General features: G+C 40.0%; 1 long non-coding RNA gene across 1 annotated transcript in view; it reads left to right on the forward strand.

Annotated features, from left to right (window-relative positions):
- LOC130236320 (uncharacterized) overlaps nt 1-9,579 on the forward strand; it is a 59,159-nt gene extending 49,580 nt beyond the window's left edge. The window contains exon 4 of the long non-coding RNA XR_008838459.1: nt 9,417-9,579. This is a non-coding gene — a long non-coding RNA (uncharacterized LOC130236320). The remainder of the gene's footprint in view (nt 1-9,416) is intronic.
- Nucleotides 9,580-11,489: the final 1,910 nt, after the last annotated feature.

An 11,489-nucleotide genomic window follows, 5' to 3' on the forward strand; every position in this document is an offset into this window, starting at 1 on the left:
AACAGAAACTACAGAATAAGTAACAAAGCTTAACTAATGTCGTGTAATTAAATGCCACTGGTCTGCATCTAGATAAATGTTATTTATGAATGCTTAAGTGATTAAAATGTTTATAGATATACTGAAAGCAGCCTGTAATTACTAAAGTAAATGCACTAACGAATCCATGCACATGAATGACTGCGGCTGATGCCTGAACACCTCAGCATGTCGTCTGGTTGCATGCGTGTGTGTGTGTGTCTTTGTGTAGGATGTTGGTTCTCCTGTATTTATGTTGTTAAGCAGTAGCTGTGGGTGTTGCTGTAATGATTCTGACTGTAATGCAGTTTTACTGGAGCCGTAAACAAGCGTATGCAGAAACCAGGCCAAAACCACTGTACAGTCTGCAGAAGCACACACACACACACACACACACATACACACACACACACACGCACACACACACACACACACACACACACTCTCTCCTGTTTGATTTAGGGGATTTCAGCCTTTTAGTGTCTGTAAAGCAGGAGATACTTTGCTTTAAGTAACTTAATGTTTTTGTTATTTCTGTGAGGGTTATTAGGGTTCGGGTTAGGGTTGAGGTTAGGCCAGAGACGCTGTCATTAACCTGAGAGAAAATCAATGGATGTCTATGTAATGGCTTTACTAAGATAGTGAAACGAACCTGTGTGTGTGTGTTTTACATCAGAATGAAATTAATGAACAAGAGCACAAATCAGTTTCCCATTTATTAGTTTATTTATATTATTAATTATCAGTATTAGTATATTTATTATTAGTATAATTACCAGTACATAATATTACTGTAATAATTAAACTATAGACAACATTACCCTACTAAAAAAACCAGCCTAAACCAGCCTAGGCTGGTTTTAGCTGGTCAACCAGGCTGGTTTTAGAGGGGTTTTGGCCACTTCCAGGCTGGTTTCCAGGCATTTCCAGCCTGGTCTTAGCTGGTCCGGCTGGGAGATGACCAGCTAAAACCAGCTAGACCCGCCTAGCCAGGTTGGGAGCCCAGCCAAAACCAGCTATGTCCAGCTTAAACCAGGCTGGTCAAGCTGGTTTTAGCTGATCATTTTCCAACCTGACCACCTAAGACCAGGCTGGAAATGCCTGGAACCAGCCTGAAAGTGGACAAAAACCCTCTAAAACCAGGCTGGTCAACCAGCTAAAAGCAGCCAACCAGCTTAGGCTGGTTTAAGCAGTTTTTTTCAGTAGGGTAACATCTGAACTATAAATGTGCCTGATTTTTTTTCACCCTCAAAAATATTGAAAAGAGTTTTTTAAATTAAGTCTGTTTTAATTTGTCTGGGTTTTATGTTTTATTATTTATTAAACATTCAATTCATGACCAAAACCTTATGTTTTGCTAATCAACTTGGTTTATACATTTAAAAAAAAATGAATCAATACTCTTCTTAAACTGAGATCTGGACAATAAAGTGTGATATCTCTTCTACACTGTAAAAATATCTGTAAATTAGCAGTTTTCCATCATTTGTGACTTTATTTTTTTAATTTTCCACATTTATTTCTGCTTTTGAATTGCATTATGGGATCTTGATCTCTCCTTCAACTTTTAACCTTTAAAACAGTGACTTAATGAACGTTTGCAACAGTTTGCAGTGTTATATTGTGTGTGTTGGTGTTGTATATTACACAAAAAAAAACCCTTGTAATAAACAGCAGCACATTTTCTGTTATTCTACACACTTATTTCTATAGATATTATTATGTTCTTATACATTATACTATTGCTAAAATGTCAATAATTCCTGCTAACCTCTTCGCTTCAGCACTTTTATCTTCAGCGCTTTATTTGAAAGCTCTTTCTCAGGCGTGAGAGGTCTGATTACTGGTCTCGTCCCCCACACATCCCCGGCTGTGACGCTTGTTCTCCGTCCTCTTGTTTTGAGTCTTGTTTTGCTTTACCCAGCATTCCCGGCGACTTCAAAGCCTGCGCTCCGTGGCGACTCATTGTTCTGCATCTGCATATTCATGAGGAGCGTCTTTCTCTGATCACTGCTGGAGCTGAAAGACCTGGAGAACCCAGCAGAAGCACAACAGTCGTGTGTGTGTGTGTGTGTGTGTGTGTCTTTAGTAGATGATCAAGATGAGTGGACAAAACACTGCAGGCTGAAACACTGACTTAATACAGTGTAAAAAAAGTGCTGGGTTCCACACAATTGATTCATGCTGTCCCAACACAAATCCATTAAGTTAACTATGAATGATTAAGTGGATTGAACTTAAAACAGTTAGGTTGCCCCGAAGCACATCTCAAGAATGGTGTTTTTAGTTCATTTTGAAGGTTTTTGAGTGTATGCATTGCACAGATTTTTCCAACCCAATCTCATTCTGATTATGTACCCCTGTATACATTTCTGGAGAGCACCAAATATGTCCCAGGAGCTACGTTGTTTTCACAAATTCATCAGAGGCCGCTGTGTATGCTTTTCCCCTTCAGAACTGCCTTAATCCTTCATGGCAGAGATTCAACAAACTACTGGAAAAATTCCTCAGAGATTTTGCTCCATATTGGCATGATATTGACATGATTTGTCGTCTGCACATCCATGAAATGGAGCCTCATCAGACCAGGCAACGTTTCTCCAATCTTCTATTGTCCAGTTTTGGTGAGCCTGTGTGAATTGTAGCCTCAGTTTCCTGTTCTTAACAACAGGAGCGGCACCCGGTGTGGTCTTCTGCTGCTGTAGCCCATCCGCCTCAAGGTTGGACGTGTTGTGTGTTCAGAGATGCTCTTCTGCAGACCTCGGTTGTAACGAGAGCCTATTTGAGTTACTGTTGCCTTTCTATCAGCCGGAACCAGTCTGGCCATTCTCCTCTGACCTCTGGCATCAACAAGGCATTTGCGCCCACAGAACTGCCGCTCACTGGATATTTCCTCTTTGTCGGACCATTCTCTGTAAACCCTAGAGATGGTTGTGCGTGAAAATCCCAGTAGATCAGCAGTTTCTGAAATACTCAGAGCAGCCCGTCTGGCACCAACAACCATGCCACGTTCCCCATTCTGATGCTCGCTTTAAACTGCAGCAGATCGTCTTGACCATGTCTACATGCCTAAATGCATTGAGTTGCTGCCATGTGATTGGCTGATTAGAAATTTGAATTAACGAGCAGTTGGACAGGTGTACCTAATAAAGTGGCCGGTGAGTGTATATTATTCTTTCTGACTGGAATAAAACTAAAGTTTGGTGTACATTATCAATACACACAGTAATAAAACAGCAATGTTTGGTATACATTATTGTTAAAGACAGGATTAAAACTTTTATCCATTATACGTTATCGTAACAGAGGAATAAAACTGTAGATTGTCATCGGGATTAAACTGATATTAACTGCTGAAAGCTGAACAGTAACAGCAGTGATGGTGAAAGTCACGTTTATCAGTGTTCAGAGTACTTGTTGAGGGTTTACCATGGTAACCTGTGCAGATGGACAGACAGTCAGGTGCTGTTGTGTCTCAGAGATCAGCAGTGTTGACGCTCCAGAGAGAGGTGTGTGTGTGTGTGTGTGTTTCTCCACCTGTGTGCAGCTGTCGGATGTGTTTTCCAGATCCGGAGCAAACTCAACACAGAGAGAGAAAATCCCTGCTGAAGTCTGACAGACGCAGAGCTCAGAGACGCACATTCCTGCAGCCGCTGATGCTGTAACTCAAGAGTGTGTGTGTAATGAGTATAGAGTGTGTGTGTGTGTGTGTGTGTGTGTGTGTGTGTGTGATGCTGCTCTCTTTATTCCTCACTCCAGTCCTGAATGTTGCGGTTGTCTCTCAGATTTTGCAGCAGTGTGTGAGACGTTTGGCTGTACACCCACACACACTCTTCAGCTTTACCTCTTGAAGATCAACGTTAGATGGACATTTTGGACATTTTGACTGAGGGTTTGCTTCGTTTCACACTTTATTATAATTATAAATGATGATTTATATAATTACAAAAGGTCATATTTTGGTTTTGGGGGTCTCCAACAACAGGCTAATATGCATGCAAGGTCAAAGGTCACTTCATGGTCTTATAATCTGCATTTGTTTTTACCTAATATGGTAACGACTCCCATATGATTGAGCGACTCCCATATGATTCTTCAGCGATTCTCGGAGCCCGTTTGGTTTGACACAAGGGAGATGCAGTGTTTGTGGCTGGTTTCTTCTTTAGCGTTGTAAAGTTCAGACTCACACTCTTGTTTCTGCAGTGTTTAGTGTGTGCTGATGCTCATTATGTCTGCGGGTGGAATCAGAGCGTGCAGCCTCTCTCACGCTGGGTGTGTGTGTGTGTGACCCGCTCACAGCTCCAGCCGACCCAGAACTCGCCTCGACTGCATGAATGTCACATCACTGCTGCACCACTGCACCTGCAGACCACACCAACACTGCTGCATACACACTGCCGGGGGTTTCAGCTCACAAATGTACACACACAAACAAATGTACACAAGCATACATCATACACGCGCATATACACACATTCATTGGCACACATACACACACACATTAACACACATGCAAAACTTCATGTGCTCAAACACATGCACATAAACACACATTCACATGCATGCACTGCCACTCACACATACACACACATGCTTGCACACACACACACACATATATGCACGCACACACAGACATACATGTCATGCATGCATTCACACACATACACATTCATGGGCTCACACATGTACGCATACACACACATATATACACACGTACATACACACACACATACACACGCAAAAATGCACGTGCACACAAACACACATTTACACACAAACACACACACACACATATACTTGTATGCATAAATGCATGTGCACACACACATATATACACACATATTCACATGCACGTGCACACACATACAATCATGAGCACATGCACACACACATGCACCTGCACACACACACACGTGTTGGCGTGGGTTTCCTCCGGGTGCTCCGGTTTCCACCACAGTCAAAACACATGCGCTACAGGGGAATTGATCAACTAAATTGTCCATAGTGAATGAGTGTGTATGGGTGTTTCCCAGTACTGGGTTGCAGCTGGAATTGCAGCCGCTGTGTAAACATATGCTGAAATAGCTAGCGGTTCATTCCGCTGTGGTGACCCCTGATAAATAAGGGACTAAGTTGAAGGAAAATGAATGAATGAATGAATAAATGTTGTTTATTTATACTTTTATTATTACTAATAATCCTAAAATAAAACAATCATGATAATAAAAATTAATATTCAAATATTTATTGTTATATTTATTGATTTATTTGTTTGAACACTGTTATAATGATTTATAGTGATTTATTCCTCTCTAGTTTCATGATCCAGCAGGTGTAAGATGTTGATGTGTGTGTGTGTGTGTGTGTGTGTGTGTGTGTGTGTGTGTGTGTGTGTGTGTCTCAGCTCTTGATGTGATCTCAGTAATGGCAGTAACTCTTGTAATCGGCTTAAGTTGTACGTTGAGTTGTTTTCGGAGGCGGTCGCGGCCTGAGGTGAGTCCCGCATCACCTGACGCGTCAGTGCCTTTTGTCATGCGCCGCTTTTCCTCTTGTGTGTGTTTTCACTGCCGCTTTGTGCTCTTTATCCATCCCATAATGAGCTGTCAATCAAACACCTGCAGGGGGAAATGCTGAAGCCGCCCGGCAGGAGCTCACTTTACAGCACTTGTGGAGCCACGACACATGCTGAGGAGTTTGTTTTTATATTTATGATTTGAAGATGCATGAAAAAACACACGTCATTGGATTTACTATTTATTTTTCGGTGCAGTAGGGGATTGTCTTCAATAACTTTCTAAGTCTCTTCACGTTGCAATAGTACACTGTAAAGCCTAAAGGGTTAAGGTAACTCAAACCATTTGAGGAAACCGATTGCAACAAAGCATTTAAGTTCAACAACTAAGCTCACACTCTATTTTGATGGTCCATTTGTTGAATTTAAGTTACATTGAAACTAATTCTCATAAGATTAGATTAGACCCTGCTGAAAAAAAAAACAGCTTAAACCAGCCTAGGCTGGTTAGCTGGTTGACCAGCCTGGTTTTAGAGGGGTTTTGGTCATTTCCAGGCTGGTTTCCAGCCATTTCCAGCCTGGTTTAAGCTGGACATAGCTGGTTTTGACTGGGCTAAGACCAGCTAAGACCAGGCTGGAAATAGTTGGAAACCAGCCTGGAAATGGCCAAAACCCCTCTAAAACCAGACTGGTCAACCAGCTAAAACCAGCTAACCAGCCTAGGCTGGTTTAAGCAGTTTTTTTTAGCAAGGGACTGTTAGGGTGGGGTTAGGGTACTTGGAAAGTTTCTTATAGTCTGTTGAATGTCTGGATCAACAGATATTAAGCAGACAGTCTACTAATACTCAAATGGACCATCAAAATAAAGTGTTACCCAAACTAATCCTAATGAGTACTGTGAACTTAATCCATTTGAGTAAATTAAGCAATTTGACCACAATAAAACCCATGAAGGAAGATAGCTCAAACCAGCTGTGTACTGTAAAACCCAATAAGTTAAGGCTACTCAAACCGGTTGAGGTAACCGATTGCTACAAACCATTTGAGTTAAACTAATCTATACGAGTACTGTGAACTTACTCCATTTAAGTTGAAGTATTTATGTATTTAATTAACTCATTACCTTCAACACTGAGTTCAAAACTCTTTTCAATGAATCGGCCTTTAGATACTAACAGCACCCCCTGCTGCTGCAATCAGCTTCCAGAAATGATCAGATGTGCTCCAACATTAGACACATTCACATCAAGACTGAACACACATCTAGCTGTGCCTTTCCTGAATGAGCACTGTGCTATGTCCCAGAGATCACACTACTGTTTTCTTTCCTTTTACATTTTTTTATAACCCGTTTAACACATTTTTAATCATTTAATAAATGTAATAATTTCTTATACGTGTCTCTTTTATTCTTATTTATGTACAGTGTTTCGTCTAGGATTTTTTCAGCTGTAGCGGCGGACCTTTTACACACATCTACCAACTACGTACCTATGTCGTTATTTCAATGACAAATGTCATGAGCGCATTATTACAAGTCAAGATCACATTGTAATACAAGCATGCAAATCTCTTTGCTTGCGCGCCGATTTCCTCTGTTCATGCACAAATATACCCTCAAATATACTATATAAAATAAAATAAAATAAAATAATAATAAATATAATAATAATTAAATATAATATAATAATAAAATAATATCAAATATACACTGCTCATGTGCAGATTTTCTCGTGCGCTCTCAAATTAACGTTGCTAAAGTGCGATTTAGTTCGTTTATGTAACGAGTACGTCTCCAACATTTATTAGATTGGAATATTTATGAATGTCGCCAATAGACCTACAGAGCGGCATTAATGCATCATGAAGTAAAGTGAAACGGTTATAAACTCCAGCAAGATAAAGTTAATGTATGCAGAGCCGCAGAACGTTATCTATAAAGTATAATTATGGAAACTGTGTTCATCTTAACTGAAAGCTTCGTCGTGTTTACTGGCCTCATGCATCACGCACCTGTCAGTCAGTCAGTCAGCACATCAACTTAAAGGGTTAAACAAATAAGGCACAGCACTATGATTACAGAAAGGTTCACACTATTATAATTCACTTACCTTTTAATATGTTTTGGTGCGATTATAACCCGCTATTTAAAAAAAACAACAACACCTGAATGTTTTAAATGAGAAGCTGTAATGTAGCCGTGGCGGGATGAATTTTGGTGTGGCGCCCCGCCATAGAGGAATGAATGCAGCGGAAACCATGATGTAAAGCACTTTGAATGACCATCGTGTGTACGAAGTGTGTTATAAAAATAAACTTGCCGGTAACACTTTATAATACACACTATGAATCATTTAATAAGCATTAGCAAATAGTTCATTCGTTATTTGTTAAGTATGTTTCTTTTTGGCTTAGTCCCTTTATTAATCAGGGATAACCACAACGGAATGATCCGCCAACTTATCCAGCACATGTTTTACGCAGCAAATGCCCTGTAGCTGGAACCTGTCACTGGGGAACATACACACACACACACAAACACACACACTAAAAGTCACTTTGTTAAACTGCAGAGTTGAATGTTCAACATCAGAAGTGGACAGAGCAGAGATCAACATCCCATAATGCAAATCAGAACTGTAAATAAACAGAAAGTGAATCACAAAATACAGAAACCGTTCATTAGCAGATATTTTTTTACAGTGTTGAATGACTTAAAGTGTATGTAAATAGTTAAGAAACACTCCTTAAAATGGATCATCCACGCTTCAACATCGTCAACATAAATCCAGCATGAAACTCTCGTCACTGATGATAAACAAACTCCACAGACATGTTTGTTCAGCAGCACGTGCACATTAGAAACAGAATATATTTTGCGCTTCTCCCTTCTGCATATTTGCCAAACACAAAGCTGAACAGATGAAGTCAGAATTATTAGCCCTCCTGAATTATTACCCGCCGTACATCACAACCCATAGAAATAGTTGGAAACCAGCCTGGAAATGGCCAAAACCCCTCTAAAACCAGGCTGGTCAACCAGTTAAAACTATGGACAATTTAGCCTACCCAATTCACCTATACCACATGTCTTTAGACTTTAGGAACCCACGCCAACATGGGGAGAACATGCAAACTCCACACTGAAAATCATTTATTAAGTGTTAATGGGTAAGGTTATCTTCTGTGAACTTCCTGACGCTATACACACCATATATATATATATATATATATATATATATATATATATATATATATATATATATATATATATATATACACACACATAGATTAATGAAAGGTTAAAGCAATGTGTTTGCTGCTTTTGTACTTGTTGTCTTATTAGTGCAGTAAGATCACTGTCCAATAAGACTGCAATCCTCTTCTCTTCCATGTGTTCAAAACAATGAGAATACTTCCCTCACAGAAATGTAAGGCTCTGCCATCTTGATTTCTGTCTCTTCCGGCGGGGAGCTCATTCTCTCATTGAGTGTGATTCAACATGAGTACACTCATTTCCATTCAACAAACTATTTTAAAAAGCGAATAAATTAAACTGAAAAGCAACTCAAATATAATTGTTTTTTAAAAGTAATTCATGTTACTTGTAATGCGTTTTCCCCAACTCCGCACACACACTGAAACATCTCTCTCATGCTTTTTAAGTTGTGTAAAGTGAGACTGTTTGGTCATCACATGACTATAGGCTCCCGGGGGCCCGCTGAGCGCTTCAGGCTGTTTTCGGGGGTCTCCTGTGTGTGTGTGAGGGGTCTGCTGGGGTCCACTGCTGCTTTATTGTGTCTCCACGAGGTGTCCAGGAGCGCAGGGGCCGTCCCACACACACACACACACACACACACCCTCCTCTTTCTTCTGTTCATCCCAGGCTGCCGTCAGTGTGGAGTAGCTGTGGAGCAGTGTGTGTGTTTCCATGCCCTGGTGGTGCTGGCAGCCGGCTCCAGTCTCAGGGATGGAGCTCCGGGTACGGACGGGAAACGGAAAGTTCTGGACGTTGATTCTGCTGGGCGTCGTGTGGATTTATTCGTCCGCTCACGGTGAGTGTAGATACACACTTTATGTTTTCTGTGCGATCTGTGTGTGTGTGTGTGATCCCCTGTCACACTGCAGGTTTCTAATATTTGGCGGACGGGTGAGAGATATACAGCTGAAAGTCAGAATTATTCACCCTGATGGGGGTTTTTCTTTCCTCAAATATTTCCCAAATGATGTTGAACAGATTCAGGAATTTCTCACAGTATTTCCTATAATATTTTTTCTTCTGGAGAAAGTCTTACTTGTTTTATTTCAGCTAGAATAAAAGCAGTTTTAATTGTTTTAGAGCCATGTTAAGGTCAATATTATTAGCCCCCTTCATCAATATTAGTTTAGGATTGTCTCCAGAACAAACCACTGTTATACAATGACTTGCCTAATTACCCTAACTTTACCCTAATTAACCTAGTTAAGCCTTTAAATGTCACTTTAAGCTGAATACTAGTGTCTTACAGAATATCTAGACTAATATTATGTGCTGTCATCATGACAAAGAAAAAATAAATCAGTTATTAGAACTATTAAAACTACTAAAGAACTATTAGAATCATTAAAACTATTGTGTTTGGAAATGGGTGACACGGTGGCTCAGTGGTTAGCACTGTGGCCTCACAGTAAGAAGGTCGTTGGTTCAGTGGTCATTTCTATGTGGAGTTTGCATGTTCTCCCTGTGTTGGTGTGGGTTTCCTCCGGGTGCTCCGGTTTCCCCCACAGTCCAAACACATGCGCTATAGGTGAATTGATGAATTAAATCAATGGAATAGTTGGCGGTTCATTCCGCTGTGGTGACCTCTGATGGATAATCAGACTAATCCGAAGGAAAATGAATGATTCGAAATGTGTTGAAATAAATCTTCTCTCCGTTAAACCGAAATTGGGGAGTAAAATGTACGGCGGGTAATAATTCAGGAGGGCTAATAATTCTGACTTCATCTGTTCAGCTTTGTGTTTGGCAAATATGCAGAAGGGAGAAGCGCAAAATATATTCTGTTTCTAATGTGCACGTGCTGCTGAACAAACATGTCTGTGGAGTTTGTTTATCATCAGTGACGAGAGTTTCATGCTGGATTTATGTTGACGATGTTGAAGCGTGGATGATCCATTTTAAGGAGTGTTTCTTAACTATTTACATACACTTTAAGTCATTCAACACTGTAAAAAATATCTGCTAATGAACGGTTTCTGTATTTTGTGATTCACTTTCTGTTTGTTTACAGTTGTGATTTGCATTATGGGATGTTGATCTCTGCTCTGTCCACTTCTGATGTTGAACATTCAACTCTGCAGTTTAACAAAGTGACTTTTACTGACGTTTTAGTAGCTTGAGATAATATAAGATATAATATCTAGAGAATAAGTGTGTAGAATAACAGAACATGTGCTGCAGTTTATTACAAGGTTTCTGTAGTGTAATATACAACACCAACACACACAATATAACACTGAAAAGTGTGAAAAAGGGACTTTTTTTTTGTCACGTGTGATAGTTTGCAATGTTAAAAGTTGTTGAAAGAAAGATCAAGATTAGGGCTGCACAATATACCGTTACAGCATCGATATCGCAATGTGTGTGTCTGCATTAATCACATCGCAGGATCTGCAATGTTGAGTCAGGACTATATTTGATCGACACAAAAGTTGAGAATACATAATATCTGTGCAGTCAATTCAATTCTTATAAGATGTAGATTGTGTCAAAGCAGCTTCACATAAAAGGTCATAGTAAATAGGAACAGTGTAGTTCAGTTTGTAGTGTTTAAGTTCAGTTCAGCTCAGTTCAGTGTGGTTTAATAATCACTACTGAGAGTCCAAACACTGAAGAGCAAACCCAACGATGCGCAGCTCTACAGATCCCGAACCATGCAAGCCAGTGGCGACAGAGGAGAGGGAAAAAAACTTCACTAAA

This window comes from Danio aesculapii, chromosome 10 (genome assembly GCF_903798145.1).
Source record: "Danio aesculapii chromosome 10, fDanAes4.1, whole genome shotgun sequence".
NCBI classification, from domain to species: Eukaryota; Metazoa; Chordata; class Actinopteri; order Cypriniformes; family Danionidae; genus Danio; species Danio aesculapii.